Genomic DNA, 22,363 nt, shown 5'->3' with positions numbered 1-22,363 from the left:
ACCTGGTATCCTTCTAATTCCCATGATTATCCATTTTATATCATGGGTTTTTTTGTAAGATTCTTTTTCACATCAGAGTTCTGCAGCTCACAAGGTTCCTTTAAGTACCTTCCAGCACAGATGTTCTAAGTCCAAGTTTCAACTCACCTGCAATGCTCCCAGAAGGCATTTAATTTTCACCAGAAATATTTTTGGAACATTGGCTTCAGTAGGGCTTTAAAATATATTTTCTCTGCATAAATATTTTCTCTCCCAAAATTATTTGTTTCAAAATATTTTTGGAATCATTTTGAGGACGGGGATGGATAGCCCATCAGTGGTGACTGTCATTTTAACATTTGGTTCACAGACTGCCCACTGCCCAGGAGAGGTTCTTTACTGACCTCCCTCATCAAGGGGCCCCTGGCCCACCACCTGGCACCAGGCATAATCAGCCCTCACAGGTCCCAACCCTTTTGATTTACAAATAATCCACCCATATGTTGTCACTGTAGTGCTCAGGCAGACCTGTGAAGTAGTGTGATCTTACAGGTGATGACTTGGATACACAGAGAGGGGAGTGGGCTGTTCCCAGCATCACATAGCCGGATATCAGGGAAAATGGGCTCTCTTCTAGGTCTTCTGGGTCCCAGCCCGGTGCTCTCCCCACCACACCAAGCTTTTTAGGGACACCACTTATTGGATACAATAAGTCACGTGCAGAAGAGCCATCTTGGAAGAACATGACTGGAAGCCATTGGAGGAGGGGGTGTGCAATTAGAGAGGAGGGCTTGACGAGTCTCTGACCACACCAGGGTTTAAGGGTGGGCTGGGGGAAGAGGCACCAAGGAGAAGACTAGGAAAGAGTGGCCGGAGAGGTGGAAGGGAGAGCCCGGGGCACCCTGGAAGCTGAGAGACGAACACACGTTGAAGAGGAGGCTGGGGCCACTGATGCAAATGCTGCTGGAACAGAAAATGCTTACTGAATGCAGGGGAAAAGATGATTTCCAGGAAAACCAATAGTTGTCTCTCTCTCTCTTTTTTTTTTTTTTTTCCTGGATGACCAATGTCTATACCTGTCCTGGGAAGGATGCAGTTTTGTGGTTCATAACAAGGCACTGGGAGCGGGAGAAGGATGTGGTTCTGCTGGCTCCTGCCTTGAGCAGTAAAGGTCAGACTTACATGGGCAGTCACCTCGCATTTACTATATAGACGTGATCTAAGACTTGTTCAAGGTCTTGTGGCTAAAACCTGATGGGGCACAGGCTGCAGTTCATGCTGGAGCTCTCTGCATCAGAGTAAAAGCCAGCTTCTTAATTGACTCTTCTGGGTAGGCTGACAGCTGAGCCCTTTCTACGTTAGACTGATGACTGCCCGATTTGCCACTTTACTCTGTGCCACCGGAACCACATGAAGGAAAATATTTCATTGAAGGCTGTGCCATCTTCCATACCAGGGGGTTGTGCTAGAATCAAGGTCCCTTCTAGCTCAGCTATTCTATCATTTTCACCTTGTTTCTGCTTTCACAAGTATTCATCATTTGTATTTTTGTTGTATGCTACATAGCAACAACTTTTAGATTATAATACCATTTGTGTGTGAAACTAATGAAATTATTAGAAGGCTTTTTGGTACTTTCAAATGAGAAGACAGAAAGAGGGTGAGGAGGATAAGGGCAGTGGGGGAGAGGGTAGAGGCAGGGAGAGGAAAGAGGAGAGGGGAGAGCTGGAGGTGCTTACCAGAAGGTGGACTGGATACTGGACGGGCAGTTGACACACGTCCAATACAGACATAGAAAGGGACACTTCCCTACCACTTCCCCCACCTCCTTTCCAGTCCTAGGATCATCACTATCAACAGTTTTTATGATATTCCTCCAGATGTTCTATATGCCTACATTAATATATTAATGATAGGGGATGTTTATAAGCAAGATCATTTATGCAGGTTGTTATGAAATCTTTTGTGGAACTTCATATATCTTGGTTATTTTACACCTTACTAGTAAAGATACACTTTATCTTATTTAATGTCTGTGTAATACTCTGAAAAATGAATGTAGCCTAACTTATTTCACCAGGGCTGGGCATGATTTGGAATAATTCACACAAGTGATGAGAATTCAGTGCAGGCTTGGGGAGAGAGCAATATGCCCCCTCAGCCAGGAAAATGCCAGTATTGTCACATCAGGGAAAGGACAGGGCTCGGCTCATGTCCTCCAGGCCGAGGTTTGCTGCCCTCTGACAAATCAAGTTCCCAGAAGTGTCAGTGAAACCTCATTACCAGCGGCGTGTTAATGAGCAGCGGGGCTGCTGCTGTCCCAGAGCTCAACAAAATGACAAAGACGTCATGGGCAGAAGCTCAAGTCCCTTTCACGGATGTCATCTGCTGTAAGAGTTCTGAAAGGATGGAAATGTTATGATCGTTAATACTGTGCTAATAGCAGAGCAATAGAAGAAAAAAGAAATCGCCCACCAAAGATCCTTGCTGCCCAAAATGGTGCTGGAAGGACACTGCGGCCTATCTGTCTGAAAAGCCCCCACTCAAAGTCAAAGAGCACAGCTTGCTGGGAGGGGTGAAAATCAATCACTAATGCAGCCCTGGCCTCACTTGCGGTTTTCACAGGGAACCAGATCTTTTAACTGGGGAGGAAAAAATGTGTGGGTGGCGGAGGAGGCAGGGTAGGGGAAATGGAAGTAAACAAGGATCAAGCACTGTTACAATCATTTGCTGCTTGTCAGAGCATAGGGGAAACAATGTTCCCAGATGGAAGGGATGGTAAAATGGAAACAGAAGAGAGGGGATGAAGCAGAAGCCCAGCTGTCTTTGTGGGTCTTTCTGTTTATTTGACTAAATGCATAAATGTGCTTTTTATTTGTGGTACTTTCCCCCTTTTCTAAGTAGCCCGCTCACAGCTATGTCAGGGCAAAAGGGGAAGGTGAAGATCACGTAGAGCTTCTCAACCTCAACACTGCTGGCTGTTTGGACCAGATACATTTTTGTTGTGGAGCTGTCTTGTGCACTATGGGATATTTAGCACTGTCCCTGGCCTATGCTCACTAGATGCAGCAGCATCCTCCCAACTGTGACTGCAGACATTGGCAAAGGTCCCCTGGGGTGTCAAAATCACCCCAGTTAAGAGCTAGGGAAACTGCCCTGAACGCAGTGTTAGAGGTGGTCCATCACTCAGCTTCTGCTCTGGGTCAGAAAGAGGAATGCTCCCCATGGCCCTCTGCTGCACCTGGTGTTGCCATGTTCCATCTCACCCCATTCAACCCACCTCGAAAAACAGAGGCTGATCCACAGAAACCTTCATTCACAGCAGTCCAGTCGTGGGGAGGTCTTAGGGGCATACGGCTGAGACTCAGGATCTCTACACACCAGAACTCTGTTCTGGCACCGTCCCCGTTCCTTGGGTCCCTGAGACATCAGAGGACATGCAAATGTAAGCTTTTTAGGAGGAGTTTTGGCCCAAATCCCAAAGTGGTTCCAATCCCCTGTGGCTTCTTTTACCACGTGCAGCCCTATGTGTCTTTTTCCCACTTTCTGGGCCCAGGCCCATTAACCACTCAATGTAGAGACATATGGTTCCAGGGAAAAGCCAGGTAAGAAAGGCAGGTAAGGCAGGGAGAGCTTTCCTCCCTAAGGTTTAGAACTGGTCTGGTCCTCCCATTTTGTCCAAGTGGAAGCAGCTCTAGAGGTCTTGTGCATCAGCCTCAGAGAGCGCCCTTTCCACTCCCCTACAGCAAGTGCTGGGGCAGATCATCTCCAAGGATGACTGCTATCAACTCCTTCCCTCCCTGGACAAACACGACACTCCTCACACCAAGTAGTGTCTGGCTCCCCTCCTTGAATCTGAGCTGGCCTTGTGACTTGCTTTGCCCAATAGAATGTGGCAGAAGTGACATTGTGACAGTTCTGGGCCTAGACTTTCAAAGGACTGGTAGCTTTTGCTTCTTCTTTCTTGGAAGCTAGCTCTCGTGTAAGAAGCCCTCTCGTGTATGACAGCCCTCGTGTAAAAGACTGTCATGCTAAGAGGAAGGCAGATTAATTATATTGAGTGACCACATGGAAAGAAAGAGACAACAGGCCAGTCTCCAATTCTAGCCCTCCCAGCTTAGGTGCTAGACCTGTGAGTGAGTGAAGAATTCATGTTGGACATTCCAGCCCCAGCATCACCTCATGGAACAGAAAACCACCCAGTTATGCTCTCCTTAGATTGCAGAATCATGAGAAATAATAAATTGTTGCTGTTTTAAGCCATGAAGTTTTGGAGTGCTTTGTTACACAGTCATAGATAACTAAAACAAGGACTTAGAACTTTAATCCCTTCCATCATCACATGGAAAAATTCATTTCTTCATACTATGGTCCAGTGAATTTTCTTGGACTTGACTTTCCTAAAGTCCACTCCTTCTCACTGGGGGCAGAGTGAAGATATATTTATAGGGCCTATGTAGAGAGCTTTAAATAAAATAGTACATACTAAGATACAAATGATGTATAATAGTCTCTTTCAAGAGACTTTGCATTTTCTGCCCTGGAGAAAAAGTACTGAAAGAAAATCTTTTATGGTGGCTTCTAGGTGACAGTAGTAAGATTGGCAGGTTAGGCTGTAAGACTTGGATGTCCTCTTCTCATTTCTTTAGTTTATTTACTTTATTTCTAAAATTGAAGTGAATTTTCACTATAATGAAATAGACAGATCTTAGGTATATAATTTGCTGAGTTTTGACAAATGTATAGAGCCATGGAACTAACACTCACTCAACAATAAAACATTTACATCATCCCCCAAAGTTCCTCAGGTCCCCTTCTATCAATCTGCTCCCTCATTGGAAGCCACTGTCCTGATTTCTATTACCATAGGTTCTTTTTGTCTGCTCTTGACTTTCATATTCTGGAATCATATGGTATATATTCTTCTGTGTCAGGCTTCTTTCACTCAGCATATTGTTTTGGAGATTCACCCAGATTATTGCATGTGTCAATCGTTGATATTTAATTTACTGAAGTGAAATACCAAAGTAGTATTCCATAGTATGAGTACCCCACAGTTTGTTAATCGATTCTCCTAAGGATGAATATTTAGGTTGCTTCCAGTTTTTATTATAAATAAAATTCTTGTACAAGTCTTTTTATGAACATAAGTTTTCATTTCCCATCGGCAATGTGGGAGTGAAATGTTTCAGTTTCTCTACATTCTAGCCAACCACTTAATTTTAGTCATTCTTGTGCTATGTTGTGGCATCTCATTGTTTTGATTTGAATGTCCCTGTTGATTGGATGTTAGGCACCTTTTCAAGCATCTATTTGCCATTCACATATCTTCTTTTGTGAAGCATCTGTTCAGGTCTTTGCTCATTTTAAAATTGGATTGTTTTTCTTCGTATTATTGATTATTGGGAGTTCTTTAACCTGGATATAAGTCATTTAATATATGTATTGTAAATATTTTCTCTCAGTTTATGACTTGCTTTTTCATTTTCTTAGTGGTGTTTTCTTTTTCTTTTGTATATTTTTAATTTTATTTATTTAATTTTTTAAACATCTTTATTGGAGTATAATTGCTTTACAGTGGAGTCTTTTTAAGAACAGAAATTTTTAATTTTAATGAAGTCCAATTAACCAGTATTTTTTATTAAGGCACATACTTTTTGGGTTCTCCCTAGTAAATCTTTGTCTTGAAGATATTATCCTATGTTTCTTCTAAAAGGTTTATAGTTTTAATTTTTATGTTTAGGCTATGATAAAACATGTATTAATTTTTGTGTAGAAAAATGTTTGTCTTGAGGTAGAGACCAAAATTCTGTTTTTTTCTGTCTATATGTTTATCCAGTTTTCCAGCACTCTTTATGGAAGGATTTCATTTCCCTATTGAATTGCCTTGGTACTTTATTGAAAACTAAACAAATCAAATATATACCTTCTGGATTCTCTATTCTTTTCTGTAGATCTATTTGTTTATCCTTATGCAAGTATCACATTGTTTTTTTTGCTGTATTTTTTTTTAATGTATGTATTTATTTATTTTTGGCTGAGTTGGGTCTTCGTTGCTGCACGCGGGCTTTCCCTAGTTGCGGCGAATGGGGGCCACTCCTCGTTGCGGGTGTGCGGGCTTCTCATTGCGGTGGCCTCTCCCGTTGTGGAGCACGGGCTCCAGGTGTGCGGGCTCCTGTAGTTGTGGTGCGTGGACCCAGTAGTTGTGGCTCACGGGCCCAGCCGCTCTGTGGCACGCGGGATCCTCCCGGACCGGGGCACGAACCCGTGTCCCCTGCATCGGCAGGCAGACTCCCAACCACTGCGCCACCAGGAAAGCCCTTGCTGTATGTTTTATGATAAGTTTTGAAATCAGTTACTGAGAGTCCTCCAAATTTGTTCTCATTCAAGATTGTTTTGGTTATTCTAGGTCCTTTATATACATTTTAGGATCAACTTGTTAATTTCTATAAAAGTTCCTGTTGAGATTCTGATTTGTATTGCATCAACTCTGTAGAGAAATTTATAGAGAATTGACATATTAACAATATGAATCCTCCAATCAATGGCTGTTTCATATCTCTCCATTTATTTAAAATTTCATTAACTTCTCTCAGCAATGATCTTAGTTTTCAGTGCTTTTGCATGTCTTTTGTTAAATTTACTCCTATATTTTTTTGATGTTATTACAAATGGATTTTTTAGAAAATTATTTTTCAGTTGAGAAATACTATTTATTTTTGTATAATAAGGATACCTTTTATCCTGTGATCTTACTAATTTTTTTTGCAGATTACTTAGATTTCTCTAATGAAACAATCATATTGTTTATGAATAAACACAATTTTACTTATTCCTTTTCAATTTTTATGATTTTACTTCTTTTCTTTGCCTTATTGAACTGGATAGAACTCTCAGGACAATGTTAAATAAGAGTGGTGAGAATAGATATCCTTGACTTGTCTCCATTATTAAAGGAGGAGGATTTAATATTTCACTGTAAAAAATGACTTCAATGTAGGTATTTCATAGATATTCTTTATCAGATTGAGAAATTTATGTTTTATTCCCAGTTTTCTGAGCTTTCTTCACAATAGTTTTTTTCTCTTGATAATGTATTCAACTAATAAATATAGGAATATTTAGATTTCTATTACTTTCCTTTTACATTTTGAAAAGTTGTGTTTTTCAAGAAACTTTTGCATTTCATTTAAGTTGTCAAATTTATTAACCTAAAGTTGCTTGTGACATTACCATATGCTTTTAGTATTTGAGGAATCAGCAATGACATCCCTTCTTTCATTTACAATATTGGTAAATATTTTCTCTATTTTTTTCTTGCTTGGGGTTTATTAATTTTATTTTTTCAAAATATATTCTTGTAGCTTATTTTTTTAAATTAATTTATTTTGGCTGCGCCAGGTCTTAGTTGTGGCATATGGGATCTTTAGTTGTGGCATGCGGAATCTTTTTAGTTGCGGCATGCGAACTCTTAGTTTTGGCAGGGAAGCTCTACTTGCGGCATGCATGTGGGATCTAGTTCCCTGACCAGGGATCGAACCCAGGCCCCGTGCATTGGGAGTGCAGAGTCTTATGCACAGGAGCAACAGGGAAGTCCCTTATTAATATTATCAATCTTTAAAAACACTAAACTTTTGACTATATTTTCTTTATTGTGTTTCTATTATATTGATTTTTGTCTATTTTCATTATTTCCTTCCTTTTAGTCACTACTTCATTTTTTTTTAACAGGGTTTTTTTTTTTTACATCTTTATTGCAGTATAATTGCTTTACAATGGTGTGTTAGTTTCTGCTCCATAACAAAGTGAATCAGTTATACATATACATATGTTCCCATATCTCTTCCCTCTTACGTCTCCCTCTCTCCCACCCTCCCTATCCCACCCCTCCAGGCGGTCACAAAGCACCGAGCTGATCTCCCTGTGCTATGCAGCTGCTTCCCACTAGCTATCTACCTTACGTTTGGTAGTGTATATATGTCCATGCCTCTCTCTCGCTTTGTCACAGCTTACCCTTCCCCCTCCCCATATTCTGAAGTCCATTCTCTAGTAGCTCTGTGTCATTATTAATGTCTTACTCCTAGGTTCTTCATGACATTTTTTCCCTAAAATTCCATATATATGTGTTAGCATATAGTATTTGTCTTTCTCTTTCTGACGTACTTCACTCTGTATGACAGACACTAGGTCTATCCACCTCATTACAAATAGCTCAATTTCATTTCTTTTTATGGCTGAGTAATAGTCCATTGTATATATGTGCCACATCTCCTTTATCCATTCATCTGATGATGGACACTTAGGTTGTTTCCATCTCCGGGCTATTGTAAATAGAGCTGCAATGAACATTTTGGTACATGACTCTTTTTGAATTATGTTTTTTTCAGGGTATATGCCCAGTAGTGGGATTGCTGGGTCATATGGTAGTTGTATTTGTAGTTTTTTAAGAAACCTCCATACTGTTCTCCACTTTGGCTGTATCAATTCACATTCCCACCAGCAGTGCAAGAGGGTTCCCTTTTCTCCACACCCTCTCCAGCATTTATTGTTTCTAGATTTTTTGATGATGGCCATTCTGACTGGTGTGAGATGATATCTCATTGTAGTTTTGATTTGCATTTCTCTAATGATTAATGATGTTGAGCATTCTTTCATGTTTGCTGGCAGTCTGTATATCTTCTTTGGAGAAATGTCTATTTAGGTCTTCTGTCCATTTTTGGATTGGGTTGTTCGGTTTTTTGTTATTGAGCTGCATGAGCTGCTTATATATTTTGGAGATTAATCCTTTATCAGTTGCTTCATTTGCAAATATTTTCTCCCATTCTGAGGGTTGTCTTTTGATCTTGTTTATGTTTTCCTTTGCTGTGCAAAAGCTTTGAAGTTTCATTAGGTCCCATTTGTTTATTTTTGTTTTTATTTGCATTTCTCTAGGAGGTGGGTCAAAAAAGATCTTGCTGTGATTTATGTCATAGAGTGTTCTGCCTATGTTTTCCTCTGAGTTTGATAGTTTCTGGCCTTACATTTAGGTCTTTAATACATTTTGAGGTTTTTTTTGTATATGGTGTTAGGGAGTGATCTAATCTCATACTTTTTCATCTACCTGTCCAGTTTTCCCAGCACCACTTATTGAAGAGGCTGTCCTTTCTCCACTGTACATTCCTGCCTCCTTTATCAAAGATAAGGCGACCATATGTGTGTGGGTTTTTCTCTGGGCTTTCTATCCTGTTCCATTGACCTATATTTCTGTTTTTGTGCCAGTACAATACTGTCCTGATTACTGTAGCTTTGTAGTATAGTCTGAAGTCAGGGAGCCTGATTCCTCCAGCTCCGTTTTTCGTTCTCAAGATTGCTTTGGCTATTCGGGGTCTTTTGTGTTTCCATACAAATTGTGAAAGGTTTTGTTCTAGTTCTGTGAAAAATGCCAGTGGTAGTTTGATAGGGATTGCACTGAATCTGTAGATTGCTTTGGGTAGTAGAGTCATTTTCACAATGTTGATTCTTCCAATACCAGAACATGATATATCTCTCCATCTATTTGTATCATCTTTAATTTCTGTCACCAGTGTCTTATAATTTTCTGCATACAGGTCTTTTGTGTCCTTAGGTAGGTTTATTCCTAGATATTTTATTCTTTTTGTTGCAGTGGTAAATGGGAGTGTTTTCTTGATTTCACTTTCAGATTTTCATCATTAGTGTATAGGAATGCCAGAGATTTCTGTGCATTAATTTTGTATCCTGCTACTTTACCAAATTCATTTATTAGCTCTAGCAGTTTTCTGGTAGCATCTTTAGGATTCTCTATGTATAGGATCATGTCATCTGCAAACAGTGACAGCTTTACTTCTTTTCCAATTTGGATTCCTTTTATTTCCATTTCTTCTCTGATTGCTGTGGCTAAAACTTCCAAAACTATGTTGAATAAGAGTGGTGAGAGTGGGCAACCTTGTCTTGTTCCTGATCTTAGTGGAAATGCTTTCAGTTTTTCACCATCGAGGACGATGTTGGCTGTGGGTTTTTCATATATGGCCTTTATTATGTTGAGGAAAGTCCCTCTATGCCAACTTTCTGCAGGGTTTTTATCATAAGTGGGTGTTGAATTTTGTCAAAAGCTTTCTCTGCATCTATTCAGATGATCATATGGCTTTTCTCCTTCAATTTGTTAATATGGTGTATAATGTTGATTGATTTGTGTATATTGAAGAATGCTTGCATTCCTGGAATAAACCCCACTTGATCATAGTGTATGATCCTTTTAATGTGCTGTTGGATTCTGTTTGCTACTATTTTGTTGAGGATTTTTGAATCTATGTTCATCAGTGATATTGGCCTGTAGTTTTCTTTCTTTGTGACATCCTTGTCTGGTTTTGGTATCAGGGTGATGGTGGCCTCATAGAATGGGTTTGGGAGTGTTCCCCCCTCTGCTTTATTTTGGAAGATTTTGAGAAGGATAGGTGTTATCTCTTCTCTAAATGTTTGATAGAATTCTCCTGTGAAGCCATCGGGTCCTGGGCTTTTATTTGTTGGAAGATTTTTAATCACAGTTTCAATTTCATTGCTTCTGATTGGTCTGTTCATATTTTCTATTTCTTCCTGATTCAGTTTTGGCAGGTTGTGCATTTCTAAGAATTTGTCCATTTCTTCCAGGTTGTCCATTTCATTGGCATAGAGTTGCTTGTAGTAATCTCTCATGATCTTTTGTACTACTGCAGAGTCAGTTGTTCTCCTTTTTCATTTCTAATTCTATTGATTTGAGTTTTCTCCCGTTTCTTTTGTTGAGTCTGGCTAATGGTTTATCAGTTTTGTTTATCTTCTCAAAGAACCAGCTTTTAGTTTTCTTAATCTTTGTTATTGTTTCCTTCATTTCTTTTTCATTTACTTCTGGTCTGATTTTTATGATTTCTTTCCTTCGGCTAACTTTTGGGTTTTTTTGTTCTTCTTTCTTTAATTGCTTTAGGTGCAAGGTTAGGTTGTTTATTCGAGATGTTTCCTGTTTCTTAAGGTAGGATTGTATTGCTATAAACTTCCCTCTTAGAACTGCTTTTGCTGTATCCCATAGATTTTGGGTTGTCATGTCTCCATTGTCATTTGTTTCTAGGTATTTTTTTATTTCCTCTTTGATTTCTTCAGTGATCACTTCGTTATTAAGTAGTGTATTGTTTAGCCTCCATATGTCTGTATTTTTTAATGATCTTTTCCTGTAATTGATATTTAGTCTCATAGCATTGTGGTCGGAAAAGATAATTGATATAATTTCAATTTTCTTAAACTTACCAAGGCTTGATTTGTGACCCAAGATATGATCTATCTTGGAGAATGTTCCATGAGCACTTGAGAAAAATGTGTATTCTGTTGTTTTTGGATGGAATGTCCTATAAATATCAATTAAGTCCACCTTGTTTAATGTATCATTTAAAGCTTATGTCTCCTTATTTACTTTCATCTTGGATGATCTGTCCATTGGTGAAAGTGGGGTGTTAAAGTCCCCTACTATGAATGTGTTACTGTTGATTTCCCCTTTCATGGCTGTTAGTATTTGCCTTATGTATTGAGGTGCTCCTATGTTGGGTGCATAAATATTTACAATTGTTATATCTTCTTCTTGGATCGATCCCTTGATCATTATGTAGTGTCCTTCTTTGTCTCTTCTAATAGTCTTTATTTTAAAGTCTTTTTTGTCTGACATGAGAATTGCTACTCCAGCTTTCTTTTGGTTTCCATTTGCATGAAATATCTTTTTCCATCCCCTCACTTTCAGTCTATATGTGTCTCTAGGTCTGAAGTGGGTCTCTTGTAGACAGCAAATATATGGGTCTTGTTTTTGTATCCATTTAGCCAATCTGTGTCTTTTGGTGGGAGCATTTAGTCCATTTACATTTAAGGTAATTATCGATATGTATGTTCCTATTCCCATTTTCTTAATTGTTTTGGGTTCGTTATTGTAGGTCTTTTCCTTCTCTTGTGTTTCTTGCCTAGAGAAGATCCTTTAGCATTTGTTGTAAAGCTGGTTTGGTGGTGCTGAACAATCTCAGCTTTTGCTTGTCTGTAAAGGTTTTAATTTCTCCATCAAATCTGAATGAGATCCTTGTAGGGTAGAGTAATCTTGGTTGCAGGTTTTTCTCCTTCATCACTTTAAATATGTCCTGCCAGTCCCTCCTGGCTTGCAGAGTTTCTGCTGAAAGATCAGCTGTTAACCTTATGGGGATTCCCTTGTGTGTTATTTGTTGTTTTTCCCTTGCTGCTTTTAATATGTTTTCTTTGTATTTAATTTTTGACACTTTGATTAATATGTGTCTTCGCGTATTTCTCCTCGGATTTATCCTGTATGGGACTCTCTGTGCTTCCTGGACTTGATTAACTATTTCCTTTCCCATACTAGGGAAGTTTTCAACTATAATCTCTTCAAATATTTTCTCAGTCCCTTTCTTTTTCTCTTCTTCTTCTGGAACCCCTATAGTTCGAATGTTGCTGCATTTGATGTTGTCCCAGAGGTCTCTGAGACTGTCCTCAGTTCTTTTCTTTCTTTTTTGTTTATTCTGCTCTGCAGTAGTTATTTCCACTATTTTATTTTCCAGGTCACTTATCCATTCTTCTGCCTCAGTTATTCTGCTATTGATCCCATCTAGAATATTTTTCATTTCATTTATTGTGTTGTTCATTATTGTTTGTTTCATCTTTAGTTCTTCTAGGTCCTTGTTAAATGTTTCTTGCATTTTGTCTATTCTATTTCCAAGATTTTGGATCATCTTTACTATCATTATTCTGAATTCTTTTTCAGGTAGGCTGCCTATTTCCTCTTCATTTGTTAGGTCTGGTGGGTTTTTATCTTGCTCCTTCATCTGCTGTTGTGTTTTTCTGTCTTCTCAATTTGCTTATCTTACTGTGTTTGGGGTCTCCTTTTTGCAGGCTGCAGGTTCGTAGTTCCCATTGTTTTTGGTGTCTGTCCTCAGTGGATAGGGTTGGTTAAGTGGGTTTTGTAGGCTTCCTGGTGGAGGGGACTAGTGCCTGTGTTATGGTGGATGAGGCTGGATCTTGTCTTTCTGGTGGGCAGGTCCACGTCTGGTGGTGTGTTTTGGGGTGTCTGTGGACTTATTATGATTTTAGGCAGCCTCTCTGCTAATGAGTGGGGTTGTGTTCCTGTCTTGCTAGTTGTTTGGCATAGGATGTTATGCACTGTAGCTTGCTGGTCGTTGAGTGAAGCTGGGTGCTGGTGTTGAGATGGAGATCTCTGGGAGATTTTCGCCATTTGATATTATGTGGAGCTGGGAGGTCTCTTGTGGACCAGTGTCCTGAAGTTGGCTCTCCCTCCTCAGAGGCACAGCACTGACTCCTGGCTGCTGCACGAAGAGCCTTTCATCTACACGGCTCAGAATAAAAGAGAGAAAAAGTAGAAAGAAAGAATTAGTAAAAGTAGAAAGAGAGAAAGAAAGAAAGAAAGAAATTAGGGAGGGATGGAGGGAGGAAGGAAGGACGGAGGGAAGGAAGGAAAATAAAAAATGAGATAAAGTAAAATAAGATAAAGTAAGATAAAATACAATAAACTTATTAAAATAAAAAAATAATTATTTAGAGAAAAAAAAAAAAGGACGGATAGAACCCTAGGACAAATGGTGAAAGCAAAGCTATACAGACGGGCTTCCCTGGTGGCGCAGTGGTTGAGAGTCCGCCTGCCGATGCAGGGGACGTGGGTTCGTGCCCTGGTCCGGGAAGATCCCACATGCCGCGGAGCGGCTGGGCCCGTGAGCCATGGCTGCTGAGCCTGTGCGTCTGGAGCATGTACTCCGCAACGGGAGAGGCCACAACAGTGAGAGGCCCGCGTACCGCAAAAAAAAAAAAAAAAAAAAAAAAAAAAAAAGCTATACAGACAAAATCTCACACAGAAGCATACACATACACACTCACCAAAAGAGGAAAAAGGGAAAAATAAATGTTGCTCTCAAAGTCCACCTCCTTAATTTGGGATGATTCGTTGCCTATTCATGTATTCCACAGATGCAGGGTACATCAAGTTGATTGTGGAGCTTTAATCCGCGGCTTCTGAGGCTGCTGGGAGAGATTTCCCTTTCTCCTCTTTGTTCTCACAGCTCCCAGGGGCTCAGCTTTGGATTTGGCCCCGCCTCTGCGTGTAGGTCGCCGGAGGGCGTCTGTTCTTCGCTCAGACAGGATGGGGTAAAAGGAGGCGCTGATTCGGGGGCTCTGGCTCACTCAGGCCAGGGGGAGGGAGGGGCACGGAGTGCGGGGTGAGCCTGCGGCGGCAGAGGCCTGCGTGATGTTGCACCAGCCTGAGGCGCGCCGTGCGTTCTCCCGGAGGAGTTGACCCTGGATCCCGGGACCCTGGCAGTGGTGGGCTGCACAGGCTCCCCAGAAGCGGGGTGTAGATAGTGACCTGTGCTCGCACACAGGCTTCTTGGTGGCGGCAGCAGCAGCCTTAGCGTCTCATGCCCGTCTTTGGGGTACGTGCTTTTAGCCGCGGCTGGCGCCCGTCTCTGGAGCTCCTTTAAGCAGCGCTCTTAATCCCCTCTCCTCGCGCACCAGGAAACAAAGAGGGAAGAAAAAGTCTCTTGCCTTTTCGGCAGATCCAGACTTTTTCCCGGACTCCCTCCCGGCCAGCTGTGGCGCACTAACTCCCTGCAGGCTGTGTTCACGCCACCAACCCTAGTCCTCTCCCGGCGCTCCGACCGAAGCCCGAGCCTCAATTCCCAGCCCCGCCCCCCCCGGCGGGGGAGCAGACAAGCCTCTCGGGCTGGTGAGTGCCGGTCGGCCCTGATCCTCTGTGCGGGAATCTCTCCGCTTTGCCCTCTGCACCCCCGTGACTGCGCTGTCCTTCGTGGCCCCGAAGCTTTCCCCCTCCACCATCTGCAGTCTCCGCCTGCGAAGGGGCTTCCTAGTGTGTGGAAACATTTCCTCCTTCACAGCTTCCTCCCACTGGTGCAGGTCCCGTCCCTATTCTTTTGTCTCTGTTTATTCTTTTTTCTTTTGCCCTACCCAGGTATGTGGGGGGGGGGGTTTCTTGCCTTTTGGGAGGTCTGAGGTCTTCTGCCAGCATTCAGTAGGTGTTCTGTAGGAGTTGTTCCACGTGTAGATGTATTTCTGGTGTATCAGTGGGGAGGAAGGTGATCTCCGTGTCTTACTCTTCCGCCATCTTCCCGGAAGCTCTATTCACTACTTCTTATAAATACATCACTATATGTAAAATATAAGAATTTCCACTTACTTTGATTTAATTTGCTTTTCTTTTTCTAGCTTTTTAAAGTGGAAGCTTAGATAACTGTTTCAAAGCCCATCTTCTTTGCTAATATAAGCATTGAAACCTATACATTCCCCTCAAAGAACTGCTTCAGCCGCATCTTGCAAAGTTTCATATGCCTTATTTTCATAAGTATTCAGTTTTAAATATTTTAGAATTTCTATTTCTCATACACTTCTGTATGGTTGTCTTGCATATCTGTACATCTTGGATATAGAAGCATTGGCAGGATGTCTGAACAGCAATTAGCCTTAGAAAATAGAGATAGCATCTCTCTGCAGCAGAGGAAATGTTTGTTGTCTGATATAGTAAAAATAACTCCCTCTGAGGAAAAGTTGGACAGGTTTGCTTGCAGGGTTTTCTAAGCTCAGGGTTCCTCAAGTATCACACAAAATCACTGTGTGTATAGCATCCATTTGGGCTGTTCCACATTTCCCCCATGGGACTGGAGGGACAAGGGGTGCATAGGTGAATGGGAAGTTCATACTGCTTGTTATTCCTTTGTCTCTAACTGAGGAGTATTGTGTCTTCTGCCAGCATGCATGAAACTGTGGCAGGCTAACTTGTTAGCTTGCAAGTAGGATAAAAGCTCAGACCCTTGACAGGTTTTGACAATTTCCCTTGAGATTCTTTCTTTGACTCATGCATTAGTTAGAAGTATCTGTTTAATTTCCAAATATTTGGTACATTTTTTTGATCTCTTAATCCTATTGATTTCTAATTTAATTCTGTTGTGGTTAGAGAACATACTGATTGATTTCAACCCTTTTAACCCATTGAGACATTTTATGTCCTAGCATATTGTATCCAAGTGAGTGTTTCATATGCACATAAACAAGAAATATTTTGCAGTTTATGGTTGTCATATTTATTGTTAATCAGTCAATTGTTAATTTGTTTAAATCTTCTGGTGTTTTATCAAGTTATATAATTGTCATATCAATTATAGAAAAAGTGTTAAATTCTCCAACCACGATCATGGATTTGTCTATTTTTCCCTTTAGTTCTGTCAGTATTTTTTTCATATACTTTGAAGGTCTATTAAGTGCATATATATTTAGGATATTATGTCTTCCTGATGAATTGACCATTTAATCATTGTGAAATGTCCTTCATTTTCTTTGGTAATTTTCTTTGTTTTGAGGTTACTTTGATAGGAATATAGTCACAACAATTTTCTCAGGTTTATTATTTGCATTGAATATCTGTTTACATCTTACCACTTACAAATAATCTGTGGTTTTGTGTATAAAGTATGTCGCTTCTAGATAGAATAGGGTTGGGTGTTGCATTTTATATCTTGTCTGACTATTACTGCATTTTACTTGGAAGGTTCAGTACATTTACATTAAATGTAATTACTGATATGGTTAGGTTTAAGTGTATCAGCTTGCTGTTTGCTTTTCTAGTTATTGCAACTGGTTTTGTATATTTGTTGTTCTTCCTTCTTTCCTTCATATGGATTAATCAAATATTTTCTAGTGTTTCATTTTATCTGTTGATATTTTAGCTAAAACCTCACTGTATGTTCTAAGTGTTAGTATATACATACTTATTGCAGTCTACTTAGAGTAAATATTGTACCACTACCTATAAAACACAAGAACTTTCCAACAGTAAAACTCTATTCCTTTTTTATGGTCCTTTATGCTATTGTGGCATATATTATGCATCTGTGCACATAATAAATGATATAATACAATGTTATTCTTTTTGGTTTAAACAGTCAATTATTTAAAAAATTAGTTTTAAAACTAACACACAGTAGAATTGATACTTTTTCATACATTTTATTATGTTTTTAATTTTAAATTTTTGTACTGAGGTATAGTTGATGTATATTATATTAGTTACAGGTGTACAATATGGTGATTCATAATTTTTAAAGGTTATGCTCCATTTATAGTTATTATAAAATATTGGCTATATTCCCTGTGTTGTACAATATATTCTTGTGTCTTATTTTATACACAATAGTTTGTACCTTTTAATCCCCTGCACCTATATTGTCCCTCTCCCCTTCCCTCCCCCAACTGGTAACCACTGATTTGTTTTCTATACCTGTGAGTCTGTTTCTTTTTTGTTATATTCACTATTTTGTTTTCTTTTTTAGATTCTACATATAAGTGATATCATATAGTATTTGTCTTTCTCTGTCGGACATTTCAATTAGCATAATATCCTCCAAGTCCATCCATGTTGTTGCAAATGGTAAAATTTCATTCTTTTTTATGGCTGAGTAGTATTCCATTGCATATGTATACCACATTTTCTTTATCCATTCATCTGTTGATGGACTTCAGTTGCTTCCATATCTTGGCAACTGTAAATAATTCTGCTATGAAAATTGGGGTGCATGTATCTTTTTGAATGAGTGTTTTAGTTTTTTTTCAAATATATATCCAGGAGTGGAATTGCTGGGTCATATGGTAGCTCTATTTTTGTTTTTTTGAGAAACCTCCATCATGTTTTCCACAGTGCTGCACCAATTTACTTTCCCACCAATGGTGTAGGAGGGTTTCCCTTTACTAACATTTGTTATCTGTGTTCTTTTTGATGGTAGACATTCTGATATGTGTGAGGTGATATGTCATTGTGGTTTTAATTTGCATTTATCTGATGATTAAAGATGTTGAGCATCTTTTCATATGCCTGTTGGCTACCTGTATGTCTTTGGAAAAGTGTCTTCTCCCCATGTTTTTAACCAGGTTGTTTATTTTTTTGATGATGAGTTGTGTGAGCTGTTAAAGTATTTTGGATTATTAACCCCTTATCTGTCATACCATTTGCAAATATGTTCTCCCATTCAGTAGGTTGTCTTTTTGTTTTGTTGATGGTTTCCTTTGCTGTGCAAAAGATTTTAAGTTTAGTTTTATGTTCTATTTGCTTTCTTTTTGCTTTTATTTCCTTGCTTTAGGAGGCAAATCCAAAAAAATATTGTTATGATTTATTTCAAAGAGTGTTCTGTCTATGTTTTCTTCTAGGATTTTTATGGTTTCCAGTCTTATGTTTAGGTCTTCAATCGATTCTGCGTTTATTTTTGTATGTGGTGTTAGAGAATGTTGTAATTTCATTCTCTTACATGTAACTGTCCAGTTTTCCCAGCACTACTTATTGAAGAGACTGTATTTTCTCCATTGTATATTCTTGCCTCCTTTGGAATTGACACATTCTTTTGGTGTACGGATCTACCAGTGTTAACACCGCTGCAGATTTGTGTATCCATCACCATGGTCAAGATTCAAAATAGTTCCAAAAACTTTCCTTGTGTTGTTCCTTTACAGTCATACCCTCCCCATCCCTAACCCTTGGCAACTACTGATTTGTCTCTATCACTATAGTTTTGCCTTTTGGTGGCTATCCTATACATGAACTCTGTAGTATGTGACCTTTTGATACTGGCTTCTTTCACTCAGCATTCAAATTGTTGCATGCATCAATAGTTTGTTACTTTTATTGCTAAGTAGTATTCAATTATATGAATGTGCCACAGTTTTCATATCCATTCATATTCACATAGAGGGTTCTGGGTATATGGGGGCCAAGCTAGGAGAAAGATCTGAGCATGAGGGGCAGTAATACACAAGCTTCATTAGGTGGTGCTTTAACAAGGTTGCATGAGATAGTCTCACAACATGAGACTGTCCAGAAACTTACGGTGAGGGGCCACCATCTAGAAAGTGAGGAGGGCAAGAGAACTCCCAGGGGAGAAGGGGCCAGAGAGAGGACTTAACGTGTCTAGATAAAGTTGCTCAGCAGCATGGCGGGGAGTCTCTGAGTCAGAGAACCCAGAAGGGCAGGAGCAGCCTGGGCCTCATGAAGGGCACTGTCATATTAATCGTTAACATCCGTTGGGTGAGGTTTTGTAGGGTATTCAAAGCAGACTCTAAGTGGCTAATAATTTGCTTGTTTGAGGTTTTTTTTTTTTTTTTTTTTTTTTTTTTTGCGGTACGCGGGCCTCGCACTGTTGTGGCCTCTCCCGTTGTGGAGCACAGGCTGCGGACGCGCCGGCTCAGCGGCCATGGCTCACGGGACCAGCCGCTCCGCGGCATGTGGGATCTTCCCGGACCGGGGCACGAACCCGTGTCCCCTGCATCGGCAGGCGGACTCTCAACCACTGCGCAACCAGGGAAGCCCTGTTTGAGGTATTTTTAAAATAATTGGATGTGTATACATTTGAGTTTGGTGCAGGTAGGCTTTTGAACTAACTGGTCTCAACCTTCAATAAGGAAATAAACAACCTAGGGCCCCAACCTTTTTGGCACCAGGGACCGGTTTCGTGGAAGACAGGTTTTCCACTGACTGGGGCAGGGGCATGGTTTCAGGATGATTCACGTGCATTACATTTATTGTGCACATTATTTCTATTATTGTTACATTGTAATATATAATGAAATAATTGTACAACTCACCATAATACAGAATCAGTGGGAGCCCTGAGCTTGTTTTCACTTGTCACTCACTGATAGGGTTTTGGTATGAGTCTGCAAGCAATTGATTTATTATGGTCTCTATTCAGTCAAACCTCTCTGCTAATGATTATCTATATTTGCAGCCACTCCCCAGTGCTAGCATCACTGCCTCAGCTCCACCTCAGATCATTAGGCATTAGATTCTCACAAGCAGTGTGCAACCTAGATCCCTTGCATGCATGCAGAGTTCACAGTAGGGGTTTGCGCTCCTATGAGAATCTAATGTGCCGCTGATCTGACAGGAGGTGGAGCTCAGGCGGTAATGCGAGTGATGGGGAGCAGCTGTAAATACAGATGAAGCTTTGCTCGCTCACCCGCCCACTGTTCACCTCCTGTTGTGTGGCATGGTTCCTAACAAGCCATGGACCAGTAGCGGTCCGTGGCCTGGGGGTTGGGGACCCCTGACCTAGGGGACAAAATGCAGAGGCCATCTCTGGCTCATTTATATAACAATTCATCCATTGAAGGATATTTCCAGTTAGTAATTATGACTAGAGCTTCTATGAACATTTGTATACAGATTTTTGTATGAACATAAATTTCCATTTTTCTAGAGTAAATACCTAGCCATAGAATTGAAGAGTCATACGATAAATGTATGTTTAGCTCAACAGGAAACTGACAGACTGTTTTCCAGAGTAGCTGTACCATTTTGCATTTCCGCAAGCAATATTTAAATATACTGATTGCTCTGTATCTTTGCATTACTTGGTGTTGCCATTATTTTTTATTTAACTATTTTAATAGGTTTGCAGTGGTACCTCATCATGGTTTTGACTTGCAATTCCTAATGGCTAATGACGTTGAACATCTTTTCACATACTTGTTTGCCTTTCTTAAATCCTCTTTGGTATGGTGTTTTTTCAAGTTTTCACCAATTTTTAAATAGAGTTGTTTTCTTATTGATGAACTTTGAGATTTCTTTATATATTCTGGATATATGTTCTTGGTTGAACATGTAACTTGCAAATATTTCCCCCACTATTTAGCCTTTTTTTCCCATTCTCTTAATAGTATCCTTTTCAGAGTTAAAATATTTTTTTGAATTTTGAAGACGTTCAATCTGTCAAAAAAATGATTTTTCAGTGCAGGTATTTTGTAGCTCTGTTGTTAGGTTCATGCACATTTGGATATTTATGGCTTCTTGGTAAATTGACCCTTCTATGATTTTATAATGTCCCTCTATCGTTATATAAAGACTTGGTGATTTACTTTGATCTGAATTCTACCTTGTTTGATATTAATATACTCACTCCAGCTTTCTTTCTTTTTTTTTTTTTTTTTTTGCAGTATGCGGGCCTCACTGTTGTGGCCTCTCCCGTTGCGGAGCACAGGCTCCGGACGCGCAGGCTCAGCGGCCATGGCTCACGGGCCCAGCCGCTCCGCGGCATGTGGGATCTTCCTGGACCGGGGCACGAACCCGTGTACCCTGCATCGGCAGGCAGACTCCCAACCACTGCACCACCAGGGAAGCCCACTTTCTTTTGATTAGTGTTTGCTCTGTATATCTTTTTCCATTATTTAACTTTTAAAATTTATTTATTTTTGGCTGTGTTGTGTCTTCATTGCTGCGTGTGGGCTTTCTCTAGTTGTGGCGAGTGGGGGCTTCTCTTTGTTGTGGAATGTGGGCTCTAGGTGCATGGGCTTTAGTAGTTGTGGCATGCAGGCTCAGTAGTTGTGGTGAATGGGATTAGTTGCTCCATGGTATGTGGGATCTTCCCAGACCAGGGCTCACACCCGTGTCCCCTGCATTGGCAGGTGGATTCTTAACCACTGCACCACCAGGGAAGTCCTCCATTATTTAACTTTTAACGTACTGATGATATCATTATGTTTGAAGGAAGATCCTTATAGATAACATATAATTGGATTATGTATTTTTAAAAAATGCATTCTGACAATCTGTCTTTTATTTAGTATGCTTAGATCATTTACCTTTAATGTAACTATTGATATGTTTGAATTTAGGTCTATCATTTTATTCTTTGTTTTTTGTTTGTTCCCTCTGTTTATCTTCCCTGTGTTTCCCCTTTCCTGTCTTCTTTTTGGTTATTTAAACAATTTTTATTCTATTTTTTGTATTGTATTTTTGACTATATCTTGTATTTTTTTTAATGTGGTAGCTCTAGGGATTACAATATACGTTTAATTTTTCACAATCTATGTAGACTCAATATTTTAACACTTCATTTGGAATATATAAATCTTACTACTATATAGGTCTCTTCATCTCCTTTATGTTGTAGTTTTCTTATGTTTCTTGTGTTTCTACACTCTTTGAAAACTCCATTATAAAATGTTGTTTTATCTTCAACCATGAAACTTATTTTAGAGAACTCAAGAGAATATGTTACCCTACTTCTTCAGATATTTTCAATTTCTGTTGCTCTTCTTTATGTTCTTTGAAATTTCTTTCTGGTAACATTTTCTTTATGTCTGATGAACTTACTTTACCAATTCTCTTAGAGTAGATCTGCTGGCAATGAATTCTCTTAGTTTTCCTTCAACTGAGAATGTCTTTATTTCACCCTTTTTTGAGATATAATTCACATATCACAAAATTCACCTTTTAAAACCTTTTAAAAAATTTGGTGGTTTTTAGTGTGCTTACAAAGTTGTGCAACCACCACCACTGTCTGATTCTAGAACAGTTTTATTGCCCAAAATA

This window comes from Lagenorhynchus albirostris, chromosome 19, assembly GCF_949774975.1.
Source record: "Lagenorhynchus albirostris chromosome 19, mLagAlb1.1, whole genome shotgun sequence".
Classification (NCBI taxonomy): Eukaryota; Metazoa; Chordata; class Mammalia; order Artiodactyla; family Delphinidae; genus Lagenorhynchus; species Lagenorhynchus albirostris.
The sequence above is the reverse complement of the archived record's forward strand: the minus strand, read 5'-3'. Positions refer to the sequence as shown.